This window comes from Coccinella septempunctata, chromosome 5, assembly GCF_907165205.1.
Source record: "Coccinella septempunctata chromosome 5, icCocSept1.1, whole genome shotgun sequence".
NCBI classification, from domain to species: Eukaryota; Metazoa; Arthropoda; class Insecta; order Coleoptera; family Coccinellidae; genus Coccinella; species Coccinella septempunctata.
This window is the reverse complement of record NC_058193.1, coordinates 31010878-31034037: the sequence shown is the minus strand read 5'-3', so window position 1 is coordinate 31034037 and position 23160 is coordinate 31010878. Positions and strand designations below refer to the sequence as shown.

General features: G+C 37.7%; 1 protein-coding gene across 8 annotated transcripts in view; it reads left to right on the top strand.

Moving 5' to 3' along the window:
• LOC123313034 overlaps nucleotides 1–23160 on the top strand; it is a 112847-nt gene that overhangs the window by 39194 nt on the left and 50493 nt on the right. The window contains exon 1 of one of the 8 annotated variants that reach the window (XM_044897701.1): nucleotides 13989–14009. The exons of the other annotated variants lie outside the window; for them this stretch is intronic. The gene's annotated coding sequence lies outside the window, so the exon portion shown is untranslated. Of the gene's footprint in view, nucleotides 1–13988; nucleotides 14010–23160 lie in introns of those variants that run through there. 8 annotated transcript variants of the gene reach the window in all.

Here is a 23160-nt window from a genome sequence, read left to right as displayed (position 1 = left end):
TCTTGACGCAGTGCAAAAACGCCGCTGAAAATCATGAATCATTGAAAAATATTTAATATATGCAGCTGACTGACAGGGCTGGTTATGTTGAGGTTAGGTAGTACAAATACTAAAAATGAATTTTCATATAAAACTGTGAGACTGATGAAGAAATAGACAAAAGAATGATGGTGGAAACTTTTGAAACAATATTAAAATTTCTGAACTTCCTCAACTTTTGTGGAGCATTGTATTCATTTATTTAGGTATTCATAATACGGGACACAAACATAAACAATGTATTATTGTTATTATCATGGATGTGCTGTTAGTTGTGACATCCTGAAACTGATTGCCCTCAATACAGTCTATATTATACCATCTCCATACGAATAGAGCAATCAAAAAATCCGCTTATAATTTCTGCCTAGCATATGACGATTCCTGATGTTACCGTTCCTCCAATTTCAGCAATTACCTCGAAACGGAAAACAATGGACAGACGATAGATACCGTTGTTCTATTCGTTACCGCTATTCTAATATCTGACCAGATGTAAAAAACGGTCTCATTTTTCTCGGAGACAAACGATACCCGGTCCGCCTCTCCGCTTCTGCGGCACTGCGGCTAACCCCTGCAGGACTCGCTTTTTCCGCTGCACTTTCCGCAATTAATTGTCATTACTCGTCATTAAACGGTAGCAGCAGCAGCATTTTTTTAAACGGTTTCGGTTGGTTTTCAGCTTTCACTATCTGCGCTATTTCGCGAAAGTGAAAAAACTGCGCGGCATTAACTAAATCGTCGTTTTTCACGCATCGGTGCGCGAGATGTTTGAGATGCCCGGGGAAAATTGCATGGGAATGTGTTGTTGGATTTGTTGGCGCAACAGAAGGCTAATGAGGTTCTCGGTCCATTAAATGCTACGTGTCTTCTTTATTTTCTCTCCATGTCCTCGGGTTCCGTACAGATTCGAATTGATTTATGATCGTCATTTTTTGACTGTTTAGTTTTGAACTTCCCCTACTTCTCGTATTCCCCTCTGAAGAGAGCCCAAATAAAATTTAACGTCGTTTAACCTCGGGTATTTTACAATTCTTCAAGACTAACGTCCAGTTTCATGAATAAATTTTAAGTCACTTTAAGCTTAAAGCTTATTTTAACCCTACTAAAAATGACACTAACGTCCAGTTTCATAATCCAATTAAACGTCACTTTAAGCTTAAAGCTTCCTTTACTGTCATTTTTAAGTAGGGTTAAAGGAAGCTTTAAAATTAAAGCGACTTTAGGTTTGATTATGAAACCGGCCGTAAAAGAAGCTTTAAACTTAAAGTGACTTTAAATTTGATTATGAAACCGGCCGTAAGTCCCTGTATAGGGTATGTAATATGTAAGATAAAATTCAGGGCATAAACATTCATCATTTCATGGTAAACACAGGCTGTTCCGATACTACGTCACTCTATCTCAGGTGCGAGTAATGTATACAGGGTGAGTCTTTGACTCGTACAAATATTTTAACAGTAGATCTTCGAGGTCGAAAGAAACACTTTTTCCCTATACCATTTTCTCCGAATCGTCTCGGTTAAAATATACGGGCTGTTGAAAAAACCATAAAAAATGTTAATTTTAGTTTTATCCCATAAACGGTTTTATCGAATGAAATGAACTTCGGAATATAGTTTTTCATTTATTTGATTAATCTTTTTCGAACACAAGATATCACCCCACGTCTTCCAATTTTCAAATTACGACCATCACGTACCATAAAAATACCAAAAATTCAAAGGACCCAACTGTTGTAATTAAGTTGGATGCTATCTAATGAATATTTGAACGTTTTATAAAATAAAAGTATTCTTCATATTCTCTCGTAGAATACGCCTTTTTCGAGAAATTTGATGTTCTAAATAAAAAATATACAAGTTGTATTTGAAGGTGAGGCTTTTTTTCAGGTAGAACTGGTCAAAATGAAGCGTTTCGCCAAAAATCACCCATACAAAACTTTCGAAATGACAAAGTTGGAAAAAAAAATTGAAATTGATTACTGAAATAGATTCTGATACGACCCTAGACCGTTTGTTAGCTGAATTATCGTGAAGTAGTGGGAAATAACTTATCTTCTGATTCGACCATGTGGTTTCGTGTAAGATATTTGCTCGTTAGATATTCAGGTGGTAATGAGAATGGAAACTTAGAATTGCCGAATTGTTCTCATTATTTTAGTGACTTACACGATTTTATGAAAAGGCTCAACTGACAGAAGAGACTCAGGACACAAATGTAAAAAATAGAATAATACTTCAAAATCTCATCAATAAAATTCGTATAAATTATTCACGAATTTTTTCACAATGGGCATCAGAATCTTCTAGTTCGAACATTCCAACAATCGTCGTGAAAATGTGATTAAATGGGGAAACATCATAGCACTTTTTCAACATAACTAACAAATGCACTTTTAAGGAATTGCCTCGATTTCCTACATTTTTTTTCTACCCTAAATTGCACGATACAACAATTAGGATTCTCTCAAAAGTGACCTGATGCATCTATCAGATGAACTTGGTACTGGTCCAGCCATATGTTCATGTTTTATTTCGTTTTTGCGATGCCGCAGTTACCCTCCACATTCCACATTCAATGAAATTTTGTCGAACTTCTAGGGGTTGTATCTCAGCCATCTTGGATATTTTATATAGACAATTTTTGGTGAAAGACTTATTTTGATGAGTTCTACCTTCGGTCAAAAAAAAAGCCTCAACTTTTAAAATACCCTACATGTGAAATTCGAAAAATTGGGTACTTTGACCGAATGCAACTTTGTTCATAAGATTCACAGATGTGTAGTGTCATAGATTTAGCTAGTTATTCTGAAGGTAATTTTGTTCTTCCAGGGGTGACCCAGCTCATTATGAAAACATAAAATGGCTATATCTCTTTATCAGGGCGTAATCAGAAAAAATGATATAGTTAAAAATTGTGCTTCTTTTGACATCAAGAATCTACTGTTGAAATATTTGTATTTCAGATGAGAGAGAAACACTTTTTTGTTTTACCATTTTTTCCGAATCCATACAAAACGGAACTTGTTATTCTCTTCTGTTTAGTGTTTCGTCATAAATGGAGCTTGCTGAGTCTTATTATTCCAAGTATCGAACGGATAATTTGCGGTCGAAGGATATATAGGTACACAATCGAATAGATAATAATGAACGTACTTCCGAGAGCGTACCCGAAAATTGATTGACATTTCGATAGGAACACGCCATTGTACTTAACTAACAAACCAGTTATTCACATCTCCATAGTTAATTAACATGCCGATAAAATCTGATTATTGTAATTAGGTTCTGGTCACCGTCCGTTTTCGTCAGGTATTATCGTTTTTTTTTCGCTCTTCCGAGGATCGGTCTGACGATTCGCGACTAGAGAATACGTTTTCTATTCCGCGGGATGATCCAACAGCAGGTGACCCTTCTTCTGCACGACCGTCGAAGGTCAGCAGACGCGAAGGTACGATCGGCGAAAAAAAAAATCATCTCCGAAAGGTCTCGCTAGGCACGTCTCCGCGCTCATGACACAATGGGGATTGTGTTGAGGAAAACGGTCAGGCTCGATGTTTCCGTCTTTTGTTGAGTCAGTCGGATGAGTGTGGGGATTATTTTTGGCCGATGATCAGGAAATGGAATTGACGATGGAGGAATCGGTGGGAAACGGAGATTTTTACGAATCCGCTGTCGCAGGTTGAGGAGCTACATGTTTCTTGCGTTTTCTTTTCCGGCTAGCTGATCTGTGGGGGCCAGGGTCGTGCGTGAAGGGCTCCAGTTTCAATGACACCTGGTAGAAGCCAATCTGCACATGTTTATTCGAGAAAACGTAAAACACTGATAGAGGGAAGGTTTTTCGATGAGCTTGTGTTCTCTGATTTTTTTATGAAACGAGATTCCAATAGATTCGTTCAGAAAATCATACAGTCTAATAGAGCACTCCTATGACCACAGTAAAATCTAACTCATCTCAAAAGGTGAATTCGCCATGTGTGAAAATCAAATGAGAAATCCTGTTTCAACTTTTCTAGGTGTTTCTCAAAACGTTGAAAGGCTTACAAAGACTGAATATATTTTTGAGTTGAGCTAAAATGCCTCTTCTGCCTCGCCTTTTGAGGCGTTTCAAGTTTTGAGTCTATTTCTGCGAATGAAATGAACCGGTAACCTGCCAGATCATTCTGCAGGTATTGTAAAATGTTTCACTTGAACGTTTCTAAATAATTTTGAGGTAAGCGGCCTTTCAACTTCTCTCACTCTTAAGTTTGAGAGGTCCCTATTGCAATTGCCTTGAAACAATCCACATGATTTTACAAGCGCTCCTTGCGTTTGACCATTGAGTATTACACCCCTCATATATGTACATAGTGACTCTTTGAGTCGTACAAAAGAAACACTTTTTTCCTATACCATTTTTTCCGAATAGACCCCGATTTAAAAGATGAAGCCATTTTAAGTTTTCATAATGAGCTATGCCACCCCTGGAAAAACAAAAATACCTTCAAAATAACTAGCTTAATCTGTTACACTATACATCTATGGATCTTTTAAACAAAGTTTTATTCAGCCAAGGTAAACACTTTTTAATTTTTAAACATCAAATTACTCTAAAACGGCGCACTATACGACAGTTCTTTAAATTTTTGGTATTTTCATGGTATGTAATGGCCATAATGAGAAAACTGGAAGACGTGGGTGATATTTTGTGTTTTAAAAAGAATCATCAAAAAATTGAAAACTATATTCCGAAATTCATTTCATTCGATAAAACCGTTTATGAGATGGAACTAAAAATAACATTTTTTTATGGTTATTCAACAGCCTACATCTTTCAAACCGAGCCTGTTGGGAAAAAAGGGTAAAGGAAAAAAGTGTTTCTTCTGACCTCAAGAATCTACTGTTAAAATACTTGTACGAGTCAAAGACTCACCTTGTATACACAATGGTTTGACTGACTCGTACCTTCATCGTGAAATGCCTCCAATTCTTATTTTTTCGACTTTTTGCCTGTCTAGGAAGAAGCTTCTCTTGAAACGTCGAAAACATTCCCCTACATGATTAATCTGTTGCAGAATTGTTATCATAAACTTTCACAAGTATTCCATGCATATCATCTGCACTTGTTGTCTTTCATTCCATATTCCAAATCATACTGAGGGAAGTCTTTATTTTTCATTGGCGTTGAATATAAAATATTCCATCGTTTGAACACACTCCTGAATGGTTCCTCGGTGATGCACAATGTTGCACAGTGCAGACCCAAATTCGAAAGGCATGCAACAGCTCATTTTTTATGCAATCGCTACGAGGAAAATGACTCATCGAACAATCGCCTTCCCAGTGATATTTTTCTCGAAATGTCTCTGCTTTACGGGGAAAAAATATGCATCAAAAAAACCCGATCGATCAAGTCATCGAAAATCGCTTCGACTGAGAGGAATTCATTGAAATTCGACGGTAATGTCGCGTCTTGGGTATTTCGGACGCTTGGAAAAGGTAGCCTGAGGTATATTGGAATTCACCGTTTTTATTGGATGTTAATGAGATGTATGCTTGCCGGAGACAACCGGAGTTGAATGGGTCTATTAGTATCGATTAATTAGTCTGGTCTCGAGGTCCATGTTGGTTTGTCGAGTTTGTTTTCGAATGAAAACAATCGTTAATCGATGATTTCAATTTATTATTCGATTCTTTCGAGTCGATAGCCTTTCAAAAAACTTGGAAGAGTGTTATCATGATGGTCATTGGGAGTGTTACTCAATATACATTTTCGTCATACGAAAAACCCTGTATATTCCACACAAAGGCGGTTCAAATATTCCGATTGGGCAGATTTTATCAATTCGTTATCGGAAATAATGAAACGAAAGCAAAAAATTTCAAACTATGGTTGCCATTTGAAGAATTCAAGTTTTTACCACTCGTAAATATGAAATTTGTGCATTACTTTCTACTGACTATATTTCTGAACATAATATTGAGCAAACAAGAAACTGGCAATAATAAATTCTCTGATATATTTATATTGTTCATGGAGTTACCCGGACGTAAAGTAGCTATATCAATTGTTCTGCTTTCTTCTCAGAACGGATTAACGATAGGAACTTTTGCAATTAATTGAATTCTGTAATTAAAATCGATCATGAATCTGTCGTTACAATGAAACATATCACTGGAACGACCAATAAAATACGGTAAATATAACTCTCTCCTGTTCAGTGGACCAGAAAATGGAGTCTCATAAATTTCGTCACTGCCTAGATAAATAAAGATTAGGAAACCAGCAGACCTATCAGAGAGCTTCAGAATTAACATCGCTACAATCCATACATTGAAATTTTTCATACTGACGCAAAATTTCCACAGAAAGATGCTCGAAAAAAGGATTTCCCGTCTACATGTTTTAAAATAGGAACTTTGTGGAATTTTGAGAGTCTCAGATTAATTTCGTATTCGACCCTAAAGGTTAATTATTGGAACTGATAACTGATAACGAAAAACTTGTGGTCACAGAGTTCCTTACACGAAAAAAAAAACCATATCGAAAGTAGCTTGTCAGAAGGAAGTCAATAGTGAATAATGACAACATTCTTCACAGAGTGCCATCCTCTTCTATGTCTCGAGCCCAAGTGCCGGGCACACCAAAGTGTTGTTCGTGGTCGCAGATAAGATCTGGAACAGTCGGACACACTCCCACAATCACATCCAAAGACATGGAACTATATCTTGAAACGATAAAACCCCTGCTGCACAGCAACAATAGCATCGTCCTTGATCTCCCATCGCCCTTCGGTGTCTTCTTTATTGGTTACGTAGCTTTGTGTTGATTTTATCTCATGCCCTCGTCTCCGTAAGCGGAGGTGTGATGTTCTAGGTGTCTTTATGTGGGCCGGCTAATGCAAAAATGTCAGGAGAAATACCCATCATATCTCACGCGTGGATAAAACAATGCGGTCTTATACATTGGCCATCTCCTCCACCTGGCTTATAACCCATTGATTTTTTTTTGGTGCCACAAATCTCTGTGTAGCATAGATGGCATAGATAAAGAACTGTCAAAGATCATCTCGAAAATGAACTCTCCATCCACATTTCGAAGTTTGGTTTCTTGCTTGAAAGTTAATAGGTTTCATCATTTTTCAAGTTCAGAAATGGATATCGTTTCTTATAATTCAGATACAGCACACAAAAATTCAATACATAATGAGACTTCATCGAGTAATTGGACTTTTCTTCTTCTTCAGTGATTCTTTTCTTTCACATAGAATAATGCCGATGTTTTGGTACACTTCTCGCACCTTTTTGAAGACTAATCTGGTTATCAAGGAAAAGGAAAAATGAAACTATGAAACATCATAACTCCACCTTCAGAAATTCTCAAAATATTTTATAAATTAAATGAATGATCAAGTACCATTAGACGAAGCATGTGCCAATTTACTATTTTGTTCAGTAGTGGAATTAATTAATGTCTGTGAATTAAATATCAATAAATAAGTTATTTAGTAATTGATCACCGACTCTTGAAGATGAAAAGTAATGTGAAGGGGAAAAGTTATGTTTTCCATTATTTCGTATCCTTCAGTTCTAGAATGAACCCAACCATATGATTTTATCCATGATCTGATATTACCTTGGGGATAAGAAATAAAAACTGTGATTTGAGTTTTGTATCATAGTATCCTACAGTTAATTTGCAATTGCAAGCCTAGCTGGCGCAATTGTAGATTATCGGTCTCATAATGTGAAGGTCACAGGTTTGACTCTGGTTTTGGTTATAGTTTTTTTCATTCGACAAGGCAATATAGGAAAATCTCGTTATTTTACTCTGTCAAAGAAACTTTCAATAGATTCTCTAAGTAGGATGTCATTTTATTACCATCAACAGATCCATATCAATTTCCTGAGAATTTATTTCTTCATTATTGTCAAAAGGCAGAAATAGGTGTAAGAAAAATTATTCGAATGAAGCTTGTGAACCTTCGACTCTCGGTTTGGTATTTAGGAACGTTTCAATTGACAATTTTCTGTCCAGTATTGCAAGATAGACATCTACACCCAGAAGAATAGGGAAAGTAGCAATAATCACCAGTATAGTCCTAATTTACGAGCATCGTTGTGAAATTACATCTGAACTCAAATTGATATTTTATTCGTTTTGTGCGATGACAGCGGTTTTATTGTTGACAACAATTTATGGTCTTATAAATATGTAACGACTATCAAAGTAACATCTTCTCTTTCGAAAGGTCGTGTTGGATAACCGGAGTGAAAGATACTTTTGTTGTTTTCGGTCAGGTCGACTGCTTGTTTAGAAACCGTAAAAGACTAATCAGCGGTATAAATTATCGTATTTGCTGGTTAGACGATAAGGGTAAGACTCGAAAATACTAATTCAAACAACCATGAATGAGTTTGTTCGAAGTTCCAGATCATTATTTGCAGTGCACTAATTGTAGGTGAATTTTCATTGAGTCATCGAAAAGTGTTCTGGTGCAGTATTTGTTTTGGAATGACTTAGAAACTAATTTTATCACCTGGGAAGTATGTCATTATGATGTTATTGTTATCTCAGTCAAATTTAAGTGACGAAAGTGATCTTTATCTAAGCTCATAGCGAATTCATCGCCTTTCATCAATACATCAAGTAAATTATACAGGGTGTCGTCGGAAACGGTATATTCTACCGACAAATGACAAGTTCACCTTTTTTGTATTGAAATTTACAAATAACATCCAGTTCTCTGTTTCAACTAGACTATTTGTTATAATTTATCTCGTTCATATGTGATAGTCTGAGGGATGTCCAAATTTTCACTCACTTTGCTATACATTGAACTTCTGACAGCAATGGTATCTTTGTTTAAATGGCTCAGAACAGCTCGGATGCATCTCAAAAAGCAGAAGCAACGAGTTAACTTTTCCTCGTATATGTCCTTCTCCCAGCGATCCATCTCTGCGGCTAGATTCAGCTGTAGGTTTTTCCACTCGCAAAGGAAAAAAAGATCGAGCCTTCTGCGATCGATTTCAGTCGATGTTCTGCGTTTCTATGACTTCTCTCCCGTCGTATCGATGTCTGCGTAATTAACGATTCAATCGATATCCCCATTTTTACTTCGCCATCGTTTACCGTGTACCGTTTCGAGAAAAAAAAAAGAGGAAAGAAGCCGAACGAGAAACAGGACAACGTGGTCGGGTATCTGGATCTGGTTGTGGGCCGGTCCAACTAACGCCATATATGGTGCCAGTATGATAGGACAGCTGCTTTATGACCAACTTGAACTTTGGTATTCCGATGCACATCGTATACGACGTTCGCGATGCAGGGAAAGAGCAAGAAACGACAAGTTACCTACTTTTTTTTGGAATATGCGAAAATGAATCCGCAATAACCAGTTTCTTTTCATAGACCATCAGAATTTGAATTTTTTTTGACGATTTGGTTCTCACGGGGGTTGAGCTTCCTTGGTACGTTTTTAATTTTTTTTGCTCAGCTCTAGTCAGGCAGGTGATTTAGGTGTATTCAGTTCAAAAATCAACGAACATATGGCTGTAGTTTTACATCCTAAAGAAGCGAATTATAAAGGTTCCTTGGATGGTAGATCATAATCAGCTACCACGTTTTTAATGTTACCTTAACAGGTTGTGGTTATCGCTAATGAAATACGGAGATTACTTAGAATCATCAGTCATCCATCCTAAATTATCACAATATGCATTCCAATATGAATTGCAAAAACACTAACCTGAAGTCAGGAGCTTTAGACGCTTAGAACGTAGAACAAATATGAGGCTGACTTTTTATATTACTCATTTTATCGATGCCCTACATGTAGACACAAGATTTCAGCAGAATTTGACGAATAAATACAGATTTTTCCAGTGATACGATCTTCACAAAATTTGTAGCAGAACTTCTTCTATATGGTATTCTCTTATTCTCACAAGCTGAAGAGATTTTTTTCCTGACAATGTTTATATATTCGGCAGTTAAAAACATCCTATGTGGTTTTGACATTCATGTTTGAATTGTAATCCAGGATTAGTACAAATCAGCTGTCAAATTGAAGTATCTCTGTAAAAAATGTTGCCAATTCCAAGAACTAAAAACTGAAATTATCCTTTAGAAGGCACACGCTCAATTTAGTCCAAATATCCGATCTTGAACACAGTTTCCGAGGATTCGAACATAGCAGCAAGATGTGCATAAGATACCGGGAGCTTGTTACGGTAACAAACAATACCAGCGTCTTATCCTTGATCTTTGAATGTGAAGTTCAACCCCATATTATCTAGCGCAGCGTTGCCCTTCGTTGCCGTAGATGGTCAAGCCTTGGACTCTCGACGCAATCATAGAATATCCCAATATTTATTGTCGTCGTCGTCGGTTTAATCCTATCTATGACATCATCCTGTTTGTTGTTTTGTCGTTGGAGATTTTCAATGAATACGCGCGCCCGCTTGAACGGAATTGAACGGACTCGTTTTAATTGGGATGATTGGGCAGGAGGTTGCTTCAATTCGCGCAATTTGATCTCAGATTCGGAGACGCCAGTCTTGTTAGATTTTTTTTTAAAGATATTAATCATGCGAGTCAGGCTCCCATGCTAGAAATTCGATGATTTAGATACTATAATTTATAATTACTCTCTAAGAAGAGTCATCGTGACAAAATAGGTATTCTAGGGTCCGTTTCTTGATGCAATAACAGCTAAAAACTGTAAACTTTCTGTAATTTGTTGAAAGAAACATTTGAAAGCATTTTAATTTATTGTTCTTCTTCTTCTGGTCTTCTTAGAGGACGCCTGCCTGGTGGTTTACCATGTTCATTCCAATATCTTCTCCTCTTTCTTCCTTATATCTTACTATTGTTGATTTCGCAATGTATTATGTTTCATTTTTACTTTTCGAAATTTTAAATTTGGCTCTCAAAATTTGAATAATCAACAATTTTACATGCCAATTTGTCTGCGAAGATTACCTACTTTTCTGACTCACTTCACTTGTGATATTCAAAGCATTGAAAATTCGGAAAAAATAATGACGATGTGTCCAGTCTCTCTCGATCTTGATCGCCTTTTCAGCTAGTTTTTGCAAAGCTAGTTGGAAAACTAACGATAATAATTGAATTCAGAATCAAAGGCAAAGTTATCAATTCTATTCCGAATTTTCATGAGGTATTTTGAATGCTGTTGGCTCTGTTGATTTCAGTTTTTTAAAACCTAACATCCTGTAAAAATCCAGAATAGAATATGATTTCTATCGGAAATGAAATATCAGTCATTCACTGAGAAACTTTCAGAGTTGGTTCAGTGATCTATTGATGAATTTTTCATGCGTTTTCTATACAGGGTGAGTCATTGACTCGTACAAATATTCTAACAGTAGATTCTTGAGGTCAAAAGAAACACTTTTTTCCTACACCCTATACCTTTCTTTCCGATTCGGCTTTCAAAAAAAGATATAGCCATTTTAAGTTTTCATAATAAGCTGTGACACTCGTGGAAAAACAAAATTACCTTCAGAATAACTAGCTAAATTTGTGACAATACACATCTGTGGATCTGTTAAACAGAGTTGTATTCAGCCAAAGTACCCAATCCTTCGAATTTCACAGATACTTTTTAATTTTTAAATATCAACTCAGTTTCAAGAGTCTAGTGCTTTGAATTTTTGGTATTTTTATGGTACGTAATGGTCATAATGAGAAAACTGGAAGACGTGGGTGATATCCTATATTTGAAAAAGATTCATCGAATAAATGAAAAATTATATTCCGAAATTCATTTCATTCGATAAAACCGTTTGTGAGATAGAACTAAAAATTACATTTTTTCATGTTTCAACAGCCTGTTTCTTTTAAACCGAGCCGATTCGGAAAAAAATTATAAAGGAAAAAAGTGGTTCTTTTAACCTCAAGAATCTACTTTTAAAATATTTGTATGAGTCGTTGACTCACCCTGTATATTTATCTTCATCTCACAAAACCGTATTTGTCACAAGAATCACATGTGTGTCTAACTGGTCGGAAAGAGTGGTGCAGATTCGAAATCTCCTGTTGGCCTCGCAATACAAATCATCGACAGTCCTGCGGAAGTACCAATCGCTAGGGTTCCCTGCATCTCTGTAGCGGCCAGTTACTATAAGCGCTGGCTTACGACTTCTGGTTTTTGCGCCTTTACGGCATAAATCTAGGGATTTTATTGAACCAGCTCGGCCTGCCGAGGCATTTCATTTCTTCTGGAAATAGAATTCTACATGAATAAATGCATTATTAGGTACGTAGGCTACGGTAATCGATCTGCACCAGAGATGGGAAGCCAGTGGAAACAGGGTCGTCGTAGCCACAAGAACTTGTAGATAGCAATACTTGATACTGCTAGTGTACAGGGTGGGCAAAATTCGTTGTCTACTGAGGGGATCTCGAGAACCACAACAGCTAGAAGAAAACGGATGACACATTCTGTACTTCGTTTTTCCTGAGTAAAAATCTGGAAACAGAACCGGCCTGTCATTTCTAGATTTTGAGTTGAACAAAAATTGATTGAGACACTGTAATTTCCATTAATGCTGGTATGAAAATAGATGCTAAGGAAAAGTGTTGCGACAATCGGTAACAGTTAACATAAAGACGTTCATTAACTTCAAGTCCATGCGAATGCATGGAATATGATAAGAGTAAATTACGAATTGGTTTATGCAGTTTTTGAATTGAGAGCGACAAGTTATTACTTTCCCTAAGCCAAGGAGTAAATTATGTAATGATCTACTACTTCTACTTCTCATTTCAGTTTTAATAGCATAAAATTTATGAGATGAACTTTATTAGTTTCAATTTTAGAGCAACAGCTCTAAGTTATGATTGAATTATCGTCACTTTATAATTTCTAAGAAACTGAAAAAAAGCGTATCTACTCCTGTTTGTAACGATACCATTTAGATACATTACTTGAAAACATTCCGATATCGATTCTTGCGAGAGCAAACTGGCGGAACCGCCCCTGTACAGTCTCAAGGTTGGTACTCCGACTTTTTATTTCTCCATCGCATTGTATACGCCAGAAGCAGCTTTTATTTTACGACCACGACTGGCTGTTACAGCTGTTGCTGGAATGACTACGGCAGACGACAGTTTTTCCCTTCTCGGACTCGATAATTAATTCGTTATTACCGGAGCTGGTATAGGGATCGATGCCCAATCTGGGAATGGAGTTCGTGTCCCCTTGATCGAAACCAAGATCCTAGGCTGAACATTATTATAATGCCTCCAAAGAGGGATTGTCTGTTATTCTATGACAAGTGAATTGTGATTTCAAATTGTCGTGGAGTATGATTTCTAAAGAATGAATTGTTGATAATTCAAGAGGCAATCCTCATTTTTATAACTATTCTTGAAGGGTATATCAAGCGACACATGAGTAATTTTTTCTTCTCCTCTCTGCAGCCAATAATAATTAAAATATAAATCTTGCATTTTGTCAGATTTTTCAAGAAACGCTAACTAATACCTAAATAGGTATCCTCGCTATTCTTCACTCTCTTTACTTATACAGTTTATTATAATATGTATACAGGGTGAGTCTCACTTACTAAGTATCCGAGCACAACATAAAACTGCCATGGGTTTACTGAATTTATTCCAAATTTGAGACTGGCACAGTAGTTTTACTAGCTCTTTCTGTGAAGATATGTTAACTTTTCTGTAATTAAAATCAGTTTCAACTTTCGCCAAAAGGAAATTTATGAATTGCAAAATTCGTTTTCCGGAGTGTGATCAGTTAAAAACTAAAATAAGATATTTCTCCTGTAACCATACTATGAAAACTTTAAAAATGTTTGTATTATCTCGATTTTTGTACTAAAATTATCTTTTTTTTTCAGGTAAGATCTTCATATCATCGGGCCTTATTCAAGTAATTTTATTGCTTATCACATATTTCACACATATCGTGATTGGATATGATGAATCGTGAATGAAAATTCCATGTAAGTAAGGGATATTTCACGAGTAAATGTATTTTTATTTGAGTTACTTCTATGTTTCGACATATTGTGGAAGACACTTCCTCTTGATGTGTTTCCGGCGTAAAAGGTGTATCTTCCAACTAATTAAGTAAAGGATAAACCGGATTTTACTGCTTCTTTACTAGACGGTTCTCTTTCTAATTCCAGAAGTGACTATTGTTTGTTTTCGTTTTGTTTCTAAATTCGATTTTTAGCTGAAATAAATAAAAAGAGACCGCCAATTTTTCGGCAAGAACATGAAAAAATTCAAAACTTTCAGATATATCAGTTGGTGATACATTCGAAGCATTCTCTTTGATTTACGGATATCTAGTTCACCCAATTCTCGTGATCATCGACTTACAGCAAGAGATAGAATATTAACTGTCATTTCCGAATGCAGAATTTCGAATTTCATTGTCAATTTGTTTTAATTGCGTTTGCTAGTAAATCAGGTGATTCGCCTAGTAGCCTAGTAGTTTTTTGCGTCAAATATTTAGCAAGAAGTGTAATGAAAAGATTAAATATACATCCAAATCAATATTTCATGGAATTCAGTCTATGTTCACCTATTATTTCCTCTCGTTTCATATACGAGCTAAAATCCATGCTCTTTTGTATGAAATTCTGTTCGCAAAACGTTCTCATTACCCATCATTACAGATATATGTTAATAGAGTACCAGAAATAAAACATAGATATATAAGAAACGTCGTACTTGTGAAAACCGTGGGTGGCTCATTTATTCCATCGAAAATAATTCGTGATTTATTTATCTACGTGTGGGTATTCAGATGCGGGAGCAGATGGAAAAATTAATTAATATTCGAGTTTGATAATGGAGTGAGTTGTTTTATGGTTGCCCCACAGCTCCGACACTCCTGCTGTAGAATACGAGATCGAAAATCCAACTGCTTTTATGGGTTTGGCCGAATTTTTTTCACCGCCAAAAAAAAAAAAGATCAAGTAGGTACCCTATAAAGAATTTGAGATGACTATATCTACAGAAATAATAGGTCAACATTAAACAGTAGATAAGTACTTATCTTGGTGATTTAACTCAATTTATTTTGTATCGAAAGTTGGAAAGGCATAACACATATTAAGGTATTCAACAGTATGTTCCTTGAACTCCATTTGATTGAAACTTGTCCAAAATTCTTTTCTAGAACATCCCACCAAATATCGAAATAATTTATCTCAATCTGTTTTCGAAAATATTGAGACTTCCTCAGTGTTTTTGATGTGGCTGTATACTCTTCAGAAATAATAATGAGAATATTTTCTTATCGCCAGAAAAATAATTCTATGGTTTTTGTAGGATATTTCACACATGCATGATAGATATTCAAGATATTAGAATCTGTATTCGAACATGTAGGGAATATATAAATATAAAGTTATTTTACTCATCGTCCATTCAGGAGGAATGCTTTCTTCGTATTGCAAAAAGATTCTTTCACTGTTTAAAGAAAAAAATGCTGTATCTTGCCCAACTTTTTACGATCGCCCATACTACATACAATGCCATACGAGGTCCATAAATTACGTTTGACGTGTTTTATCGATCTCGATTTATGTGTCTGGGACGTACAGTTAATCTCTTGGGATGTCGATTTACATTTTCTGGCTGACCGAGTTTTTTCTCTCTCTCATCTCTCGTTTACATGCTCATCATTCAACAACTTGACAAGTATGGAAATTATTGCATTTGTTGGTGGGATTGAGATAGTATGCAGTCGTATAAACAAATTTTTTGACTAACGTTTCGAATGGTAGATTTTTGAGGCAAGTTTCTCCTTTTCGAGTAGTTTATGCGCAAGCTAATAAAATTTTTTCCCTTGACAAACCACCACCCGGAATGATGAGTAGGCGTTTCTATTTTTCAAAGCGTCCCGTCGTAAAAGGTAAAAAGTCGTAATGTCCCATAAGAGACGCGAATGAATCAGACGATTGTACAAGGACTACATAAAGCATTCGAGCGCCTTGAGCGTCTTTTATTGTTGGGTTAGGACATTGGTACATAATGTATGTGGCGAGCCTAGGTGAGTAATATAATACTTTCATTTTCTGATATACATCTTTGCGTCTGTAAAAATTTCGAAGGTGTTTGTGCGGTTTATCGGTGGTATTTTCATCGGTTATTGGTCGTTCTAGGAAAGTTTCGTTGACGTGGAAGCAATAGGTGTTCATACAACGACATTTTTCAGGACTTGTCGTGTGGACTAGTGGTTTGAGCTTAAGTGAGCTTGTATGAACTCAAATATGATGTCTTTCAAAAATTGTCACCTAATTTCCTGACCGATTCGAATCGAACTATCCTCATCGCATGGACGTCAACCTAACTCAACATCTCCCCCAGATGAAACTCTGTGTATCCGCCAGCAATAAACCATCCGTGCATTCAGAGAGTTGACATACGGAACCCGATATGGGTGAGGAGGAATGAATTGAGAAGTTTCACCGATCCGTGTAGGTTCCAAAAGGTCGAGGGATCGGATCGATGTTCCTCGCTTGGTCGATCATTGAGATCTCCGACGTTTGTCTCTCGTTTCCGTACCCGCGTGGATGTAGTACTTCGAGATAACTCTTCGACTCCTTTGATCGCCATCATGCCTGATGTTCATCTTTATCAGATATTATTTCTTCATGTAGACAATTAGCTCTAGGAGACCGTTTTTTACATCATATCAAATCGATGTGGAATGATTTGCAGAAAAAGCTATGCACTTTTGTCTCCTCATTTCAGTCTTTTGACTTTTTCAAAACGTCCACTTTTTCAAAACGTCCACGACTTTCAAGCAATTTCATAGATATTTGAACCGGTTGAAGGGCTCTGCCTTGAGAGGCATGAAGGCTTGAATGTCGTCTTCAGGGACGAATAATTCTGTACAGTGTGTCCTAGTTTCGATGTCCAGTAAGGAAATATCGGGAAATTAGAAAGACTAGAGCAAAACCGATGACGTTTCCGTGATGATGGCGAAAATAAGATAGGGTGTTTCACTTTTTCGTAAATTTGGCGGTTGATAATTTCGAATGGAATTAATTTGGTGAAATGAGATTTTGGCTGTGAATACGAGAATAATGGAAATATACACTGCATCTATCATAATTATTCCAAACTATACTGGGTGTTCGGAATGAGACAACGCATTGACGCCTTGAGAAAAATTGCTGTAAAATGGATCCCCAAATGTTTTAATGTTGACCAAAAGCGTGCAAGGGTAGAAGCATCGTGTTCAATCTGTGCTCGATTTGAAAACGATGTAGACTTCTTGAACCGAATTGTTACTATGGATGAGACTTGGGTACATTTCTATATAGGATCCAGAAACAACGCAGCAATCGATGGAATGGCGACACTCTGGTTCTCCAAGACCTAAGAAGTTTCATGTCCAAAAATCTGCTGGAAAAGTTCTTGCTTCAGTTTTTTGCGATTGATAAGGAGTAATCATGAATGATTTTTTGGATAAGGTAGAACAATAACCAGAGATTACTATTCGACAGTACCTACTGACCACTCTACGAGAAAAAATTGAAGAGAAAAAACGCGGAAAGCTATCAAAAGAAGTTTTGTTTTTGCAGGACAACGCCCCTGCACACAAATCTCATGTTGCCATACAAAAAATTCGTGATTTAGGGTTTGAATTACTAGAACACCCCCTTATTCACCAGATTTGGCTCCATCCGACTATCATCTCTTTACTCAACTGAAAAAAAGTTTAAAAGGTCGTAAATTTTCTTCCAACGAGAGAAGGTTTTAAAAGCTGTGGAGGTCTTGTTTGCAGAGCAAGAAAATATCTTTCGAAAGGTCTAGAGACGTTGCAGGTTGTATCCAATTAAGAGGAGAATGTGTTGAGTAATAAAACTCAACATTGAAATTTTGTTTGGTTCTATAGTAGGCTAAGAATTTTTCAATATATCCTCGTATTGCCCCAATGGGGGCTACCTTTTTTTTGCTCACCAGTTGGCGCCTTTGTAGAGTGAGGTCCTGAACATAGACAAAATAATGCAAGATTTGTTTATCTACGATGACGGGAACTTGTCATTTCACAGATCATAATATTGGAGAAATTGAATATATAAATATTTGGTTACTAATCAATATCTTGTTCGTCATGTGTGTAAGTCCCTTTCTGACAATGATTTGGCTTCACTTCTTTTATAGCATAAAACAAGTAATATCAACAAAAGTATTATAGATGTATGGAGACCATAAACTTAATATTAATCATATAGTTGAGTCTATGATTTGGACCTCACGCTACACTAGCACATCTAGCGGCGAATTCACACGCGGTAGCCCTCATTGACTTTGATGATTTCGAGGTGAAAAAAAAAACGAAAATTTCACTGCTGAAGCGTAATCGAGATCCGTGTCACCGGTGAAACACCCTGTATAATTCTGTTGTTGAATTACGGATTCCAATCAAGTATCGGCCACATTAATTCATTATTTGAATGAAACAGAAAGCAGCTTTTCGGCCATCTGGTATTTTAAGAATTACCTTGACTACAAAACATAGTTTCGGTTTGATATACCGGGGAGAATCAAGAATTCCCCAAAAAAAAAAGGGGGAAACGCTCCTTGGAATGCACGCTACATCGAGCCGAATTTCAGGGGGATTCGAACCAGATAACCCGTGAAATTCGACTCGTAAAACCGGAAACTTAAACGTCCGATCAAGCGAGAAACCTCAAAAAAGGCGTAAAGAATGGAACCGGTAATTTATGACTGCCCGTCTCTCACGATATAGCGAATAATCCAGGAAGTCGAGCTCGAAGATCTGAGATGAGCGTGAACTCACAATTATTATTATACCAACACATATACGCTGCCACCTCGGAAAACATCCTCTTTTTAGTCGTCCTTTACGACTCTCCCATTGGCGAGGAACACACGAGTTCTCGCGTTTCGTATCGATCAAGACCTATTACTTGCAATTTCCGGGACTATTTGCAACGCCACCGTTGTAATTTGAGACGAGGAAGCGATCATTAATGAACAGAAAATCCGCAGTCGTTTGGCTTCTATCCACGAAATTATCAATTCGACTAACGCTGGTCAATCTAACGGACAAGCGATTATGCTACGTCGTCAAGAAGACGTTAAAATTCTGACAGATGAAGTTATGTTGCGGTTTAGCTTAGTTTATAGATTAATAATACGTAACAAAATGAATTTCAGTGATATAAGGTGATAAAGCTTCATCACAGTCATCCGAACGTAACGGTCGAAAGCGAAAAAAAGCGGACACAATCTGGATCGATCTAAAACGATCGCCCTGTGACGTCCCGTCACGACGTACCGCGTCTTCGGACGCGAGGCGCCCCGGAGGGTACAGATAACGTCGGCCGCGGAAATGGAATGAAGAAATTACCATGGGATAAATTGAAACGTTGTGACTCACGAAAACGTGTCCGTTGCCCGTATCGCGCGCACAAATCATCGTCGGTCTATTTCCGTGCGCCGAAGAAATGGAAAGCGACCTCAGGTCTGTCGGCTGCGCGCGCGTCGGTTATGCAAGACGAGGAAATTCGGAATCGACCGAGTCTCTGGGCCAATATACGGTGTAGTGCTACTGGTGTCCAGGAAAAAGCACGCCGTTAGAACCGCGCAACGGTTGATATGGATTCGTTCGCCAGCAAAAACCAAGGTTCACAGCCAATGATGTCGGAACGCAGCAGGGTTAGGGTTTGAGCAAAACGGTACAGAAGCACGGCGGTTCGCCCCCGAGTGCTTTCTGTTCCCCACGGGTTTCCACACCAGCAGAGATTCGCACTAACAGTAAAGTACGACTCTGGAAAGTTAGGACAAAATAGGACGGCAGTTCACCCCTGAGTAGTTTAGGTTCCCCCCGGGTTTTCACACCAGCAGAGAATTGTACTAACAGTAAGGGTAGAACATAAATTGCGGCAAAAGATGAGTTAAGGTGGAGGCTGAGGTTTCCGGATAATAGTACTCATCTAACAGAAAACGGTAAGTGTAGAGATTCAAATGTTTTGGATTAGAAACTTGAAGATTCGAGAAAGTAACCTCTCTGAAGCCATCCCAGATACTGGAGTTCGTTCTCTAGAACAGAAGGGAGAGATGTAGACTCCGTAAGATCCAGAACAGAGGTATAATAGACTTCAAAGAAGCAATGCAATTTAACCCCCTTTAAATGTACAATCTACATCTAAGTTTGTGCCTAAGTGTCTAGTATCATATGTCTTGAAGATGACGAAGTATCAGGTTCTACCAGACCTTGCAGTTGTAGCTTAAGTGAATGAAAAAAAGGCTACTGAACAAGCAGGAAATTTTGTGTGTACAGGTCAACTACAGTGTACTCGCCGACTCTCTAGCTTGTTAGCTTGCAAACTCCATGCACTTCAACTTTTGAATTCGGGCCCATCAATTAAACATACTCATCGGATATTCTTTTCAAAGCTGAAGCGTCGGGATGCAAATCACTCTTTGGGAAAACAAGAATCTCAAGCCGGAAATGGTTCAGTGGTCATTTACCACTTACCAGTTGCAGAAATTGCAACAACTGACCTATATTGGTGTTACAGCAGCTATTTATACAACTACTTGATTTGCCTTCCCTACACCTACATACATGTAAGGAAATGCGATCTACTGGAAGCAATCAGAATATGATTCTGGGTGGTTCATATGAGGACCTTGAATCAACTTGAATCTTGGATGTAGTGCTAGATGTTTTTGATTCTTTGAAACGATCATTGGCGACAGTCTTATGCGATGAACTTCGGGAATCAATCAGACGAAAAGGTAGAGACACGATTCAAAGGTGCAACCTAACAGAAATACACTCATGTGGTCAAATACTCGTTGAGCAAAAACAACAAAACGCCATCTTCCACAAATTTCGACACGTCCTGCGATAAAGATCGGAGTTATGTCAAGGATTTCTCGAAATCCAAAGAAGAGATCGATCCGTCGTTAGGAAACAGTTGAATGGACAACACTTCGTTAACCTCCGATGGACAGGTGAACATCAATTAGCTCTCCTCGTGTAATGAGTGCCGGAATCGCTGATAGACGATACCCCATATGGATCTGTAAGGTCGAGCAATTTGTTTCGCAATCAGTAGATTGAGCCGTCCCGTCCAAGAACATGTCAATAACCGGAAATTTCCAACACGTCCAGAATATGTGAATGTGAAGGGATAATTGGTGCTCGGTAATTGAAGGAAAAAATTGTGAATTTCACAATTTTCGTTCTAGGACAAGTTGTCCATTTTATTACTATAAGATATGTTACTGAGTCTCGTACGTGTTTCTGTGGGCAATATTTATGCCCAAATGTTGATGACGAATTCGAAATTGAAAGATATAAAATAAAAGGTCCTGAGATATTGGACAAATGCAATCCCTCGAGAGTATCACATGAATTTTTCATGGGAAAGTGTAGAAATAATGCCGAAAAACATAATCTGCTGGAACTTTAGGTTAACATTCTCAATTCGACGAAATCTGCTGTTGAGACACAATTATCGCTTTTAAAAGCATAAGGAGGGGTAGAAAGTCGTCGTAAATGTTTTCATGACCTGAAATTGAGGACATTATCGAAGGAGAATTCATGCCAATCGCAAGAAGAACAGACGATACCACTAAAACCATTTTTTGAAACATTTCTTTAAGATCAACTTTCGACACGTGTTCAAAATCAAGGTTGTTCAGATTTTGTAAAAAAAAAAATAGTGGACTGTATTACCAGATAGTTGAGTTGGAGGTGGTATTGTGAAAACATTTATTGTACATCGTTCACAACCATACAATGAATAAGTCACCTGCATGAAGCTATAATACAGTAATAAAAACAAATATTAACAACATCTATAGACTCAGAGAGACATTATTCAACTAAAAACAGAGGTAATGCAGAATAGTTCAAATGAGAAGTCCCTTGAGGTCAGACTTAGAGTTTGAGAAAGGAAAACCCTGAGAGTGGGGCTGCTGCTTCGGTCAATTAGCGCACTGCAGAATTGGGGTACTTTACGTGGCCATCCAGAGCTGCCCAGGAGCGTAGACAAGAGCAAGGTCAGAGGGGAGCTTCGCTCAATTTTTTAGCAACATGCGTATCTCGCAGAAAAAATCATCGTTGATCTGAATGTGATACATACTCTAAAAGAGCAAGTCTTCTAGTAATAAATCTTCGAGATTTCATCGATCTCGATGTCTTGAAGAATTTTCAACTAACATCATATTTATGGAAATCCTTCCAAAATCAACTTAAAATGAGCTTAATGGGGATCACCTTTTGTCGGAAAAGCATCCGAATGATTTCACGATCCGATAACGCCGACGACCTTCGGGCCATACAAAAAAAATCGCGTTTTCCGCGAAACAAGGATCGAGAATGATTGATGGCTGGATGACGAGGTTAATTTGGGTTTCGCCGTATTCGGGACTTGGAGGTGGACCCAGTTGGGTCTGTGCATCACTCTCTCGGTCCTCCTCTTGATTAATGGCGTGAGAATTACGGGCCAAACGTGACGGTGTAATTGAAAACACGGAAACCTACACCTCTTTTTTCGAGTTATTTTTTTATGGTGTTTACATCTTTTCGAGTCTCGTTATGGGTGGAACCAATATTTAATTCAATCCACGTTTCTAAACCAACATTTGAGTTGGCAAATGAATTTTAGTCAAATCCTGAATATTGTCAACAATTTTTTTCTGAAATGAAAAGCTTCCAAACGGAGTGGCTCCATCAAATGAACGCATCTCCTTCAAATACCAAGAGAAGACTTGAAGCAATCGCGGCCGGTGATTGCAGAGGACATCGACACCTGATCTCGGTGCTAAAGACCAGTAGCGCTTCGCAGTTGAACTCGAATGTCCGTAATGAGTGTTGAATTAAACTAGTTCCCGAGGCGACGATGTGACCTAGTGGCAGCTCGGAGGAGACGTTGCGTGGGTCATACGCAGGGAGCAGCACCCATTTCGTAACTCGCAACGATATTTGGGACGGATTTTGTGACGTTCGAATCGAGATCGTATGTGGTTTCTAGCTACAATTCACATTTCTTATCGTCGTTCAACACGGTGTGAACAGCTGCCTCAAATGAGCTCACAAATAAAATAAAATCAATGTACAGGGACTCCCAAATTCGATGTTCAGTG